This window comes from Panthera onca, chromosome A3 (genome assembly GCF_046562875.1).
Source record: "Panthera onca isolate mPanOnc1 chromosome A3, mPanOnc1 haplotype 2, whole genome shotgun sequence".
NCBI lineage: Eukaryota > Metazoa > Chordata > Mammalia > Carnivora > Felidae > Panthera > Panthera onca.
The window spans coordinates 129,062,443-129,074,963 of record NC_138341.1 but is presented as its reverse complement, the minus strand read 5'-3'; positions in this window follow the sequence as shown (position 1 = coordinate 129,074,963).

Sequence of the window (12,521 nt, the reverse complement as noted above, 5' to 3'; positions counted from 1 at the left end):
AACTGATTTCCCCAGAAGAAACAGAGACAGTTGTCAAAGATTTATGCCCCCAAGAGCACCACGTACAAATAGTTTCTTTCGCAAAGGAATCGTATAAAATCTTTAAGGAATAAAACATTCCAACATTATTTGAACCGCTTGAGAACACATAAAAATTTCTTTTCCTTCAACATTATCTTCAAAAGTAAGCATAACATTGATGCCAAAACCTGATAAAAGTTACACAAAAAAGGAAACAAAAATTTTCTCTTATGAATATTTATGCAAAAATGTTACAGAATGAGGCTTATTCCAGGAGTACTAGCTCGATGTTAGAAAAGGTTTTAAGACAATTAATTATATTAATGGATCCGAAGAGAAAAGTCATAATTTTTTTAAAACTGAAAAGGCATTTAATAAAATTTGGCATCCTTGGGGCACCTGCGTGGCTCAGTCGGTTAAGTGTCTGACTTCGGCTCAGGTCATTATCTCGAAGTTCGTGGGTTCGAGCCTCGCATTGGGCTCTGTGCTGACAGCTCGGAGCCTGGAGCCTGCTTGGGATTCTGTGTCTCCCTCTCTCTCTGCCCCTCCCTGACTCAATCTCTGTCTCTCTCTCTCTCTCAAAAATAAATAAATATTAAAAATTTTTAATAAAAAAAATAAAAAATAAGATTTGGCATCCTTGTTTGATTGAAATACACTCCAAACACCCGAATTACACAAATACACACACTAATAGGAATTGTTGGATTTTAAAAAACTTATTAAGGGGGCGGGGGGCGCCTGGGTGGCTCAGTCGGTTAAGTGTCCGACTTCGGCTCAGGTCATTATCTTGAAGTTCGTGGGTTCGAGCCTCGCATCGGGCTCTGTGCTGACAGCTCGGAGCCTGGATGGAGCCTGCTTCGAATTCTCTGTCTCCCTCTCTCTCTGCCCCTCCCTCACTCTCTTTCTCTGTCTCTGTCAGAGGGTACTCCCCATCATCTACAAAGGGTTTCTGGAAACTGATAAGAAAAACACCAAATGGACAAAGTATATGAAACAATAGTTGGAAGAAAAGTTCATTCAAGAAGCTCAGAATCACATGAAAAGAGGTTCGGTTTCACTCATAATAAGATCCGTCCTTCAACCAACAGATGGGTGAAAATTCACAAGATTAGCAAGGTTGTGGGAAAACAGGCACTGATACCCATTGTTAATTGGAGTATAACTGGACACACCCCCAGGGAGGACAAGCCAGCAGTATCTATGAAGATTACAAGTGTGTGTGCTTATTCCCTCCATATTTCCGTTTGGGGGAATTTATATCGATATATTTCAATATATGCAAAAATGACCTATGAGTACAGTTATTGCTACTTAGCTGCAATGGTAAAACATATTGATACAAACTAAAGGTCCATCGCTAGGAGATTGTTTAATATATGAGACTGGTTTTATGTTAGGGAGCTATAGACGTGAATGGGGATTAAATGCAAGGTGGCACCCCAGATTAGATCCTGGAACAGAAAAAAAGGCAGTAGTGAAAAAGTAGTGAAATCCAAATAAAGTCTAAAGTTTAGTCAAGAGTAATGTTCTGTTATGGACTGAATGTTTATGTCCCCCCCCTCCCCTTACACACACACCAATTCATATGTTGAAGAAGAAACCCCCAGGAGGCGGGGCCCTGATCCCATAAGAGTAGTGTCTTTAGTGTCCCGAGAAGAGACGCCCGAGAACTCTCTCTCTCCAACTCTCTTTCTTGCACAGAGGAGAGGCCAGGGGAGGGCGCAATGAGAAAAAAGTGGCCATCTACAAGCCAGGAGGAGAGGTCTCACTAGAAACTGTGCCAGCACACCTTGATCTTGGGACTTCCAGCCCCCAGAACTATGAGAAAAGAACTTTTCGTTGGTCAAGTCCCCCAGTCGGTGGTATTTGCTAAGGTCGCCCGAGCAGACCAAGACCCGTACCATTGGTAATTTCTTAGTTGTGACAAACAGCACCACGTTCTGTAAGATGTTAACATCAGAGGGAGGTGAGTGAGGCTGTTCTCTCTGTGCAACTTTCCTGTAAATCTAGAATAATTATAAAATGGTAAGTTTATATTTAGAAAAGAATGAAAAAAAAAAAGAATGGGGAAGGATTTTATCTAGTGGTATGGAAAAATTACCAAGATATATTAAATGGGGAAAGCAAATGGTACAACAGGGCTGCTGTTTTTATATAATAAGGGAAAATAGGGGCACTTAGCTGGCTCAGTCAGTACTGCACGTGACTCTTGGTCTCAGGTTCGAGCTGCATGATGGGTGTGGAGACTTTAATAAAAATAAAGAAAGAAAATGGGGCACCTGGGGGGGCTCAGTCAGTTGAACAACCGACTTCGGCTCAGATGATGATCTCACAGTTTGTGAGTTCGAAGCCTGCATCAGGGTCTGTGCTGACAGCTCAGGGCCCGGAGCCTGCTTCAGATTCTGTGTCTCCCTCTCTCTCTGCCCCTCCCCCACTCATGCTCTGTCTCTCTCTCTCTCTCTCTGCCAAAAATAAATAAATATTAAAAAAAAGTAAAAAAAAAAAAAAGTACTGTAACACTTGGGATACAATCTGGGTAAGTATTTATGTGATTTTGAGATTGAAGCTATTAGAGGAAAGAATGAAGGGATTTTTTTTTTTAATTTTTTTTTTTTTAACGTTTATTTATTTTTGAGACAGAGAGAGACAGAGCATGAACGGGGGAGGGTCGGAGAGAGAGGGAGACACAGAATCTGAAACAGGCTCCAGGCTCTGAGCTGTCAGCACAGAGCGCGACTCGGGGCTCGAACTCATGGACCGTGAGATCATGACCTGAGCCGAAGTCGGACGCTTAACCGACTGAGCCACCCAGGCGCCCCGAAGGGATTTTACTATAGAGATAAGTAATTTATCTCTATAAATCAGAGATAATTTCAGAGATAAGAGATTCTTGTACAATAAGAGATGCCTATACATCAAATACAAAAACCAAAGATAGACACAGTAAGAAGCAAATGACTAATTAGGAAAAAATGAGCCCAAAGGCTTCCTTAATATATAAAACAACGTGTGTATATCAAGAAAAGGCCACAGCGCCTGGCTGGCTCAGTCGGTAGAGCATGCGACTCCCGATCTTGGGATCATAAGTTCAAGCCCCACACTGGGTATGGAGGCCACTTTAAAAAAACAAAAGGCCAAAAACAAAAGACCTCGATTTGTTCGATGTTGTACAAAGGACCCAAATAGAGAAGATAATAAAATAAATACAAATAAACAATGAAAAAAAAACCCCTTGTACTAATAATAAAAAATCTGCAAAGTAAAATTATGAGCTTCTTTCTCCCCCCTATTAAATAAGGAAGAGCTTAAAAACAAATCTAGTGGTTGGGGAGGGAAAAAGATTCACACAGAACCTTGGTAAGGATGTCAAGGAGAGCAGCCTTTCTGGAAGAAAAGTGGATACTTTCTTGAGCCAGATCTCCTTTTCCAAAAAAAACATGTATGCTTTGACGTGAGGATTCTTCATCTGGGAATTTATCCTAAGGAAATAATGGAACAAAGAACAAAAAGGTGTATTTACAAAGCTGTTCACCCCAGCACTGTTTAGAATCGAGAAAAAATGAAAACAGCTCACAATAGGGAATTGGTCTTACAAAATGACGGCTCATCTATACTATGAAATACGATGAAACCATTATAAATGATGCAGAGCGATATTGACAGAGCAAAGACATTCCCAATATATTGTCCTCCGAAGAAAGCCAACTACAGAATAATTTATATGTTGCTGTGGATCCTGTTTTGGTCAAAATACATGCCAGGTAATATATCTTGATGTGCATATGTACTGAAAAACTTAAGGGTGGTTATCTCTGCAAAGTGATTTTGGGGAAAGGTGACTTTTTTCTTTTATATATACGCTTTTTTTCCCTAAGATTTCTCCTGAAATCATATATCACTCCAGTGGACACACGGCTTCCTTAAACAGTCTACATAAGCAATAGTTATATGTACAAATATATTTTTCTCCTTCCTGGGTACATCTCTGAAATTCTGAGTAAACTCCACACCCCCCACCCCCACCCCAGGCCCAGAAATGACCACACGCAAAACCTTGCCTGCATATGGGTTTTACTTTCGTTTCCTGTTGATGAAAACGACATCTAGGAATGAGTACTTCAACAAGAAAAATTAAAAACAATGAGTCTTAGGAAGAAAGGAGTAAAAATAAGCAGAATGTCAATTTGCCAAGGAGACAGTGGTTTGATGTTCTGAGAAGCCCTAATTGAGAGGCAAGCACTGGGCTGGAAATGAGCACCCACTCAGGGATAAATTATGCATGGCCACTGTTAAATATTTCATCCATCCTTAACCATTATTTGCCTTCACATGTCTAAAAGAGGAAAGACATCATAAGCATTATCAGTCCGGCCATCCATCTGTCCTAGAACGGCCACCAACATTCAAACACAAACTCTTCTAAAGAGGAAAAGCTCTAAACCATGATTAAAATAAGAGACGACTTGGCAGGCTGAACTTGAACTTCACGGCTTGATTAAGGGATGTCAAGGTGACTTCACCTTCTGCATTGTTTCCGTCATCCCTCAAAACCATGGATGTTTCGCTCTCTCCTTACATGCCGTTTGAAAAACAAACAATTATGAGTTCTCGGAGGCGCCCCGGCAAAGGGGTTTTGTGTCCCCTTGGTGTCCACGCAGGGAGCGGGAAAGGACAACAAAGATATCTGAAGAGTTGTCAGCAGCTGATGTAGCCCATTCAGCCCTCCCCAGCCGTTCTGCCTCCTCTCCTGGCTCTCTCCCTGACTGTCCCCTCCCTCTCCCCTGGCCCGGTCTGTTTGGCTGTTGGAGGCACATGCCAGCCCCACTGGGCACAGGTCCTGTGAACACCGGCCAAGACACCCTGGGGGTGCAGGCAGGACGGCCAGGCCAGCTCACTAGAAAAACCCTCTTGTGTCGCAACTAAATTGCCGAGGTTTTACTGTTGCCTTCCACGGGGGACTGAAGGATTACGACGATGGCCATTTTGGGGAGAGGTTTGTTTGGAATCCCTTCTCAAGTATCGTGTGGCACTGTGTGTGTGTGGAATGCATATACCCCATTTTAAATCATTTTATCATTATTATTTTTTTTGCATATACCCCATTTTAAATCAAAAGTTGTGTGTAGGTGTGTTTTTAAGTCAAGAAGCCTTTTGCACGTTTTTCTGCTGTACCGGATAGGAATTCAAAGAAATGAAACCTACATTTCTGGGCACACATTCTATAATCCCCGTGAGGTGCTGCTTCTCAGAGTGGCTGATTGGAGATCCTGACTCCAGGGGACTGTCCGTTTAGCACGTGGCCCGCCTGAGAAGCAACACGGTTCGGCACCGCTGTTCTCATTCGGCCGTCCTCGCTGGCATTACCGGAAGACCCACATTCTGAAGCCGTCTCCAAGCTCCCTTTCCCCACGCTCGGCAGGCATTTACCAAGTTAATGATTTAGTTTCTGAGTCACTAAGCATACAGAGTTTTGCCTGAGTCACCACGGGTACATACCTGAGGCAGCAGGTGAAGGCCTCCGGGAATGTTGGAGAAAACCTGATAAGCAACTCACTAGCTCCCATAGATGGAAGGCTCGTGAGCCTGGCAGGACACGAGGCCTGGGAACGGAACCCCCATGTTCTATAAGAACAGTGCCGTGTGTCATGTTTCGCTGGAGTGTCACCTGCTCCAGGTCTTAGTCAGAAACGACGGGCGCGTGCTATTTCCTCCTCCTTTGCGCATTGCTGGAGCCCAAACGGGCAAGGAAGGAATGCTGCCCAGATCCCATCTGTGGGTTGCTCTGTGAGTCAGGCTCTAGCCTTTTCTAGTTCTTTCTCAGCAGATAACCCAGCGCAAAAATGCAGCCTGAAGTTTGCAGAGGCTGCTTCTCAGCACCCCTGTAACAATCTGTGTGGGGAGTCATGCATTCAGTCCCAACTGCAGTTCTGATCAATCGGATTGTCCTACTTTAGGAAGCAGGACCCTCTGCGGAGGGGGCTGGAGACTGAAGCTTACTCTGCCGAGTGAGTTAACAGCACAGTTTACACAAGAGGAGATGCAGGCTTTTCATCATTTTCGTGACTTTCAGAAGACCCTTGAGCCATGCTCATTAAGACAGTGCTGCTAAGAATGAAGGAGACAGAGAATAACCAGGATCTCAGGGGCACCTGGGTGGCTCAGTCGGTTAAGCGTCCAACTTCGGCTCAGGTCATGATCTGGAAGTCTGCAAGTTCGAGTCCTGCACCGGGCTCTGTGCTGACAGCACAAAGCCTGCTTTGGATCCTCAGTCCCGCTCTCTCTGCCCCTCCCCCGCTCACGTGCGCGTGCTCTCTCTCTCAAAAATAAATAAATCCTTAATAAAATAATAAAATTTTTTTTAAAAATTAAAGAAAAGAGAGAGAATGAGCTGGATTTCAGAGCTCCCCAGACTTTAGCGGGCCAGAAGCACCTGGGGAGAGCGTGTGAAAATGCACGACGCCCTCCAGCGGAGGTTCTAGTCAGTAGAACCGACGTGGGCCCGAGCACCTGCCTTTCCTTCCAACATGCACCCAGGTGATACGATGCTGCTGTCCCGGGACCACGCTCTGGAGTCGCACCGAACGAGGAGACTGCCTCCAGCCACTCACTCAATCCGTTTGGGCCCCAGCCATCTCCCTGAGACATGGACGGAGCAGCCAACCTTGGCTGAGTGCTTCCTAGTCCTCAGGTACCGTCCAAACCCTTTCGCACATTACCTCGCCCTCGCCTCACAGTGACCTTCGAGGGAATAGATTCACAGGAGTGGAAACAGGGCCCCTGGTAGGGTTGGTCTCTGAGGGTTCTGAGACGGGGAGGTGAACTGCCAGCCTGTCTCAGAAGTTGTTTTCAAACAATCAGGCTGTTTCACTGAAATTCTGGATTTCTGACACCTTCTGAAAAGTTCAAAGGGCTGGCAACACTGGGGCCACACATACCCACGTGACAACCGTGGACAGTTTTCTGTGTGTGAGCGCGTGCCTACGTGTAAACAGGGACTCCGGTTTACCAGCTCACTTGCCCTGCCCACCCCTCCCTGCCCCTGGGACATCTCAATTTATCCACTGCTCTAAGACCACGATTCTCTCGTTTCTGTATTTCAAAAATAATAAAACTCGAACTTTTCTGCCATCTGCAATCAAAGTTTCTATTGGATTTACGTATTCTTTTTTCTAATGTTTGTTTTTGAGAGAGTGGGGGAGGGGCAGAGAGAGAGAGAAGGGGACAGAAGATCCAAAAAGTGGGCCCCAAGCTGTCAGCACAGAGCCCGACGCGGGGCTCGAACTCACGAACCACGAGATCATGACCTGAGCCGAAGTTGGACGCTTAACTGACTGACCCACCCAGGCGCCCCAGATTTATGTATTCTTTATATACCAGATTTCTATCAGATTCAAAGCAAATCAAAGCAAACAATAATACCTGAAAACACAAGTCCAGATGCTGTCATCATCAGATTTCAACCTGTCCTTCAAATTCCCAACACGGCCATTAGACCCCAAATCGAATCTCCACCTTCCCCATTTCCTTTGATAGAGAGAGGACTGCTCTCTGTCCTCATTTACCTTTGCAAAGTACTTCATGTTTTCACTCTCTCCCTTGCAAAACCTGAAGTATACCCAAATACTTTACAAACAGAACTTCAAGTGGTAACCACTGTGCTCACTTCCTGTGGTCTCTCCTCTTTCCTGTGGCGGCAGTGCCCAGATTCTCCGCTTCCTTGTGGAACCACCCCTCGCCAACCCCGTCCAGATTTGGGCCCATGACGCAGCCAGAGCCCGTGCAGATTGGCTCGGAGGCTGTGGCTGTGATCAGTGGGGAGGAGGGGCTCCCTTCCGGGTGAGCTGTGTGACACACTGGAGTGGCCGGAGGTCGTTTTCGCCACCACAAGTAGGCAATTGCCAGGAAAAGAGCAGAGGAAAGCAAGAAATGGAGAGAGACTCTTGCCTGTGCTGTAAAATACAGTACCCGCTAGCTCCACGTGGCTACCTTTAAATTACATGAACTTAATTAAAAATAGAACTACCCTACGACCCAGCAATTGCACTACTAGGTATTTATCCACGGGATACAGGTGTGCTGTTTCAAAGGGGCACATGCACCCCAGTGTTTATAGCAGCACTTTCAACAATACCCAAAATATGGGAAGAGCCCGAATGTCCACTGATGGATGAATGGGTAAAGAAGATGTGGTATATCTATACAATGGAGTATTACTTGGCAGTCAAAAAGAATGAAATGTGGCCATTTGCAGCCATGTGGATGGAACTGGAGGGAATTATGCTAAACGGAATCAGTCAGAGAAAGACAAATATATGACTTCACTCATATGAGGACTTTAAGATACAAAACAGATGAACACAAGGGAAGGGAAGCAAAAAGAATATAAAAACAAGAAAGGGGACAAAACATAAGAGACTCATAGATATGGAGAACCAACAGAGGGTTCCTGGAGGAGGTGTGGGGGGGATGGGCTAAGGGCACTAAGGAATCTACTCCTGAAATCATTGTTGCATTATATGCTAATTTGGATGTAAATTTTAAAAATAAAATTAAAATTAAAAAATAAATTACATGAACTTAAAAATTCAGCATGTCGGCTGCATTCGGCACACGTCAAATGGGCAGTAGTCACGTGTGGGCTAGCGAGGACTGTTTGGAACGAGCAAATATAGGACGTTCCCATCACTGGAGGAAGTTTTATCAGGCAGCACGGCTAGATCATATCTGTGCCGGAGTTCTAGTCTTGATTTTTCGGCTATGTAGCCAATAAGTCTTGGTATTTCAGCAATTGGAGTTGCGTCGATTCATAATTCACAGAATCCAAAGGCAGAAGCCTCCAATTAGCATTCTCCAGACACGTGTGATTTGGGTTTCACTGGGGGTGCTTTCCTTCCGTTCGGGTCAGTGCCAGAAAACAGAATCCCTGGGTCCAGAAATGTAGTCGGGCACAGGACACTTAGGGATATTCAGGCCATTTCATGTTTCTATCGTTTTTGTTTTTTTTTTTTTCAATTAGAAAACAATCCAAGATGTACAGCAAACAGATGTTGAAAGCAGAGGTCTTTCCTAAGTACCCGTTCATGTTTATCAGCATAAGAATTATTAGAAGGAGGGCAACACAAGAATGTGAGCGGCTTCTCCCATTAGAAAGTGTTTTGGGGCGCCTGGCTGGCTGGGTCAGCAGAGCTTGCTTACTCTTGATCTTGGGGTTGTAAGACTGAGCCCTATAGGTAGGGTGCAGAGATTACTAAAAAAACCAAAAAAATTGTTTTTACGTCTGCAGTGTTGAACTCAACGGACATGTGCCTCCTGACGCGGTACAGTGAAGCCAGAATATCATATACGCGGTATTCTCGTCCAAAACACATACCGTGGATCTAATGATGAGGAAACAGACAAGCCCAAATTGAGGGACAATCTGCAAAAACAGTTTGTCTTTACTTTTCAAAAAAGTCAACATTACGAAAGACCAAGAAAAGCTGAGGAACTGTTTTGGATGAAAGGAGAGAGAAGAGATGTGACGTCTAAGCAGGAGAGGGGAATTTTCTGTAAAGGTTGTTTGGAGGACGATTGGTGAGATTCTAGAATGCCTCGTGTATTAGATATTGTTGTATCACTGTTACACGTTTTGAATTTGATAAATGAACTTTGGTTGTATAAAGGAATGTGTAAGAGAATATCCATGTTTTGGAGAGGTATGTGTTTGTCTTTAAGGAGTTAAGGGGCTGTGATCTCTGCAACCAAATCTCGGATGTTTCAGGAGAAACTACAGAGAGATAAAGCAAATGTGGGTGTACTCTGGGTGAAGGGTATAAGCCATATTTTCATGCAGCTCTTGCCCACGCCTGAAATCATTTCAAAATATAAAAGCGAGCAATACAATGCTGCTGCCAACTCCCTTAAGAAGAATACTAGTATTTTCTATGGCAAATCTCTTTAAGTGGAAAGCAAAGTGCTTCACAAGTGTTTTTCAAACTAGCGCATTCTGAAATTGTTTGGGGAGGTCCCAACAAACATTTTAAAGAATGGAATAGGAAATCAGAGCATTTTTCACGTAATGAAGTTTTACTTTGTGACACTTGCAATTATATATTTGTTCGACCACAAAAATCAATGCATTTCTTAATGTTGCAGGTTTAAAAAAATGTTTGAAAGCCATCCTACTGTAGTATCTCTAATAGGGTGACTCACGTTACAATTTACCTGGGACACCTCCGGTTCACCCTGATCGCCCTGTCCATAGAGTTGATAGCACACTCACTCACTCACGTGTCCCTATCTGGATTATAAATTATAGTCACTTAGGTTTTTTTTTTAATGTTTATTTGTTTTTGAGAGAGAGAGAGAGAGAGAGCACGAGCAGGGGAGGGGCAGCAAGGGGGACACAGGATCTAAAGCGGGCTCTCTGCTGTCACGAACCATCAGATCATGACCTGAGCTGAAGTTGGCTGCTTAACGGACTGAGCCACCCAGGTGCCCTTAGAGTCACTTATTTTAAATGCTTGAATTCCTTCTTTATAACAAAGTATAGGATAGATAAGTATGCTTAGTGGCCAGAAAGGAACTTCAGCTTTTTTTTTAAAATACAGAGAATGAATTTACCTATTATTCATAAAATGAAAAAAAATTTTTTGAAGTTACCTTTGCTAACACTGTATTAAGTAACTCTGTTATCCACTCCTTGGGATTATAAGGAACTAATTATAATAAAGTAAAAATAATTATTTCCTATTACATGAAGAACATTCACTGGTGTTGTAATGAATACCATTTCCAAAAGAGAGCTTCCTAAAATGAGAAAGCTAAATACAGATTGTCAATAAAATATGAACTCCACTGAATTTTAATAGTAATTTATAAAATACACAAATTTTATAAAATAACATTTAGGAAGAACATTATCTTTTAAAATGTTATCTAAATCTTAACGGTTTTTAGGGAACTAAAAGCTATATACTTATTAGGACTTTGAAGTTACTGAATCTAACCAATTAGTTTTCTATTTACCTTCTAGTAGACAGTCAGACATGCAGCCAATTACAGCTCTTCGGTAGCACATACGTCATCTCACCAGAACCAGGAGGCACCAGTTACCCGCAGGTAACAGCCACCATCACTAAATGATACACTGTCACAGATACAAAGTCAAGACTTTCAATGTCTTCTAAGTAACGCACTCTGTTTGGGAGCTCAGCTGCCAAATCACGACATACACACTCTCAAAGCTTCATCACCCACAATTAAACTTCATCAATCCAAAAGATGGGAAAACCAAATAACCAGTTGTCGCCATTAGCTCCAGCACCTTAACACACGCAATCAGAATAGAGGGACTAATTTTTCCTTGCAAACTTCTATGTTTTTCCTTCAAACTCAATTCTTGACCCAGAACTAGAAACTTGGAAGGGATTTAAGAACAAACAGCACTGGGGTCATATTTTGGGGGGTTATAGGGGTATTTTAGTTCCACACCATTGTTTCATGGACACTGACACCCAGAGATAAACATCACACATTGAATGAAATCGATCTGTACCGATCTGTACCAATCAATGACGTGAAGAGATCTATGTAAATGATTATTGAGTTTTTACTCAGAGGATTTTCAATGTTTTTAAGTCGAGGGAAGGAATCAGAAGGATCATACTCCCCACTGGTTGGCAGAGTTAGCACACATGATCAGCTAAGCTAATGACAGTGATGAATTTGGGATCAGAAAGGGCTCAGGAGGAGGGTCTGATTTATCTCAGGGTTCTTCCATGGTCCAGTTTAAACTGGAATGAATCCAATCTGTACAGGCAGTGCCATATAGGGTGGTAATAAAAAGCGTAACTAAGTGAATTTGAATCTCAGAAGATAAACTGTCCCATTACAAACTACTTTTGTCTTGTTTCAAATAATCTCTAACAATCCAAATGATGACTCTGAATGAGTATCACACACAATGTCTCACACAATCCGAATAGCTACATTTTAAATGCTATCTTCCTATAATCATATGCTCAGACATGGTTGCAGTCAATGTGTATACAATTTGGTGTTTATCTTTTAAACATTAGAAGTTAAGGAAGCCAGAATACTGTTATTAAGCTTAGCATTTTTCTTCCTATTCATTTTATATAGTGAGTGCTTGGTAAATATGTGTTGGGGGACTATTCATATATTTGCAAACAAGAAAGTATCCTTTATACAAGTCTATCTTTATTTGTAAAAAATAATATACAACTAAAGCTAATTTGATTTTTAAAATCAAAGTTCATTTAGTGATAATGTACATTTTATAATAAAATTGTAGTAAAATACTGACATTTGATAGTTTAAACAAAGTATCATTCATGTAAAAATCATGTTGCATGTAAAATTTAATTAGAAAATTCATAGTTCACAAAAGTACATATATTTTTGTTGATAGCTCATGAGAACATCATAAATTTACTCAAGATACAGAACAAAATTCACAGTTAGGCTTGACATTTAGTACTACAAAATTTTATGTG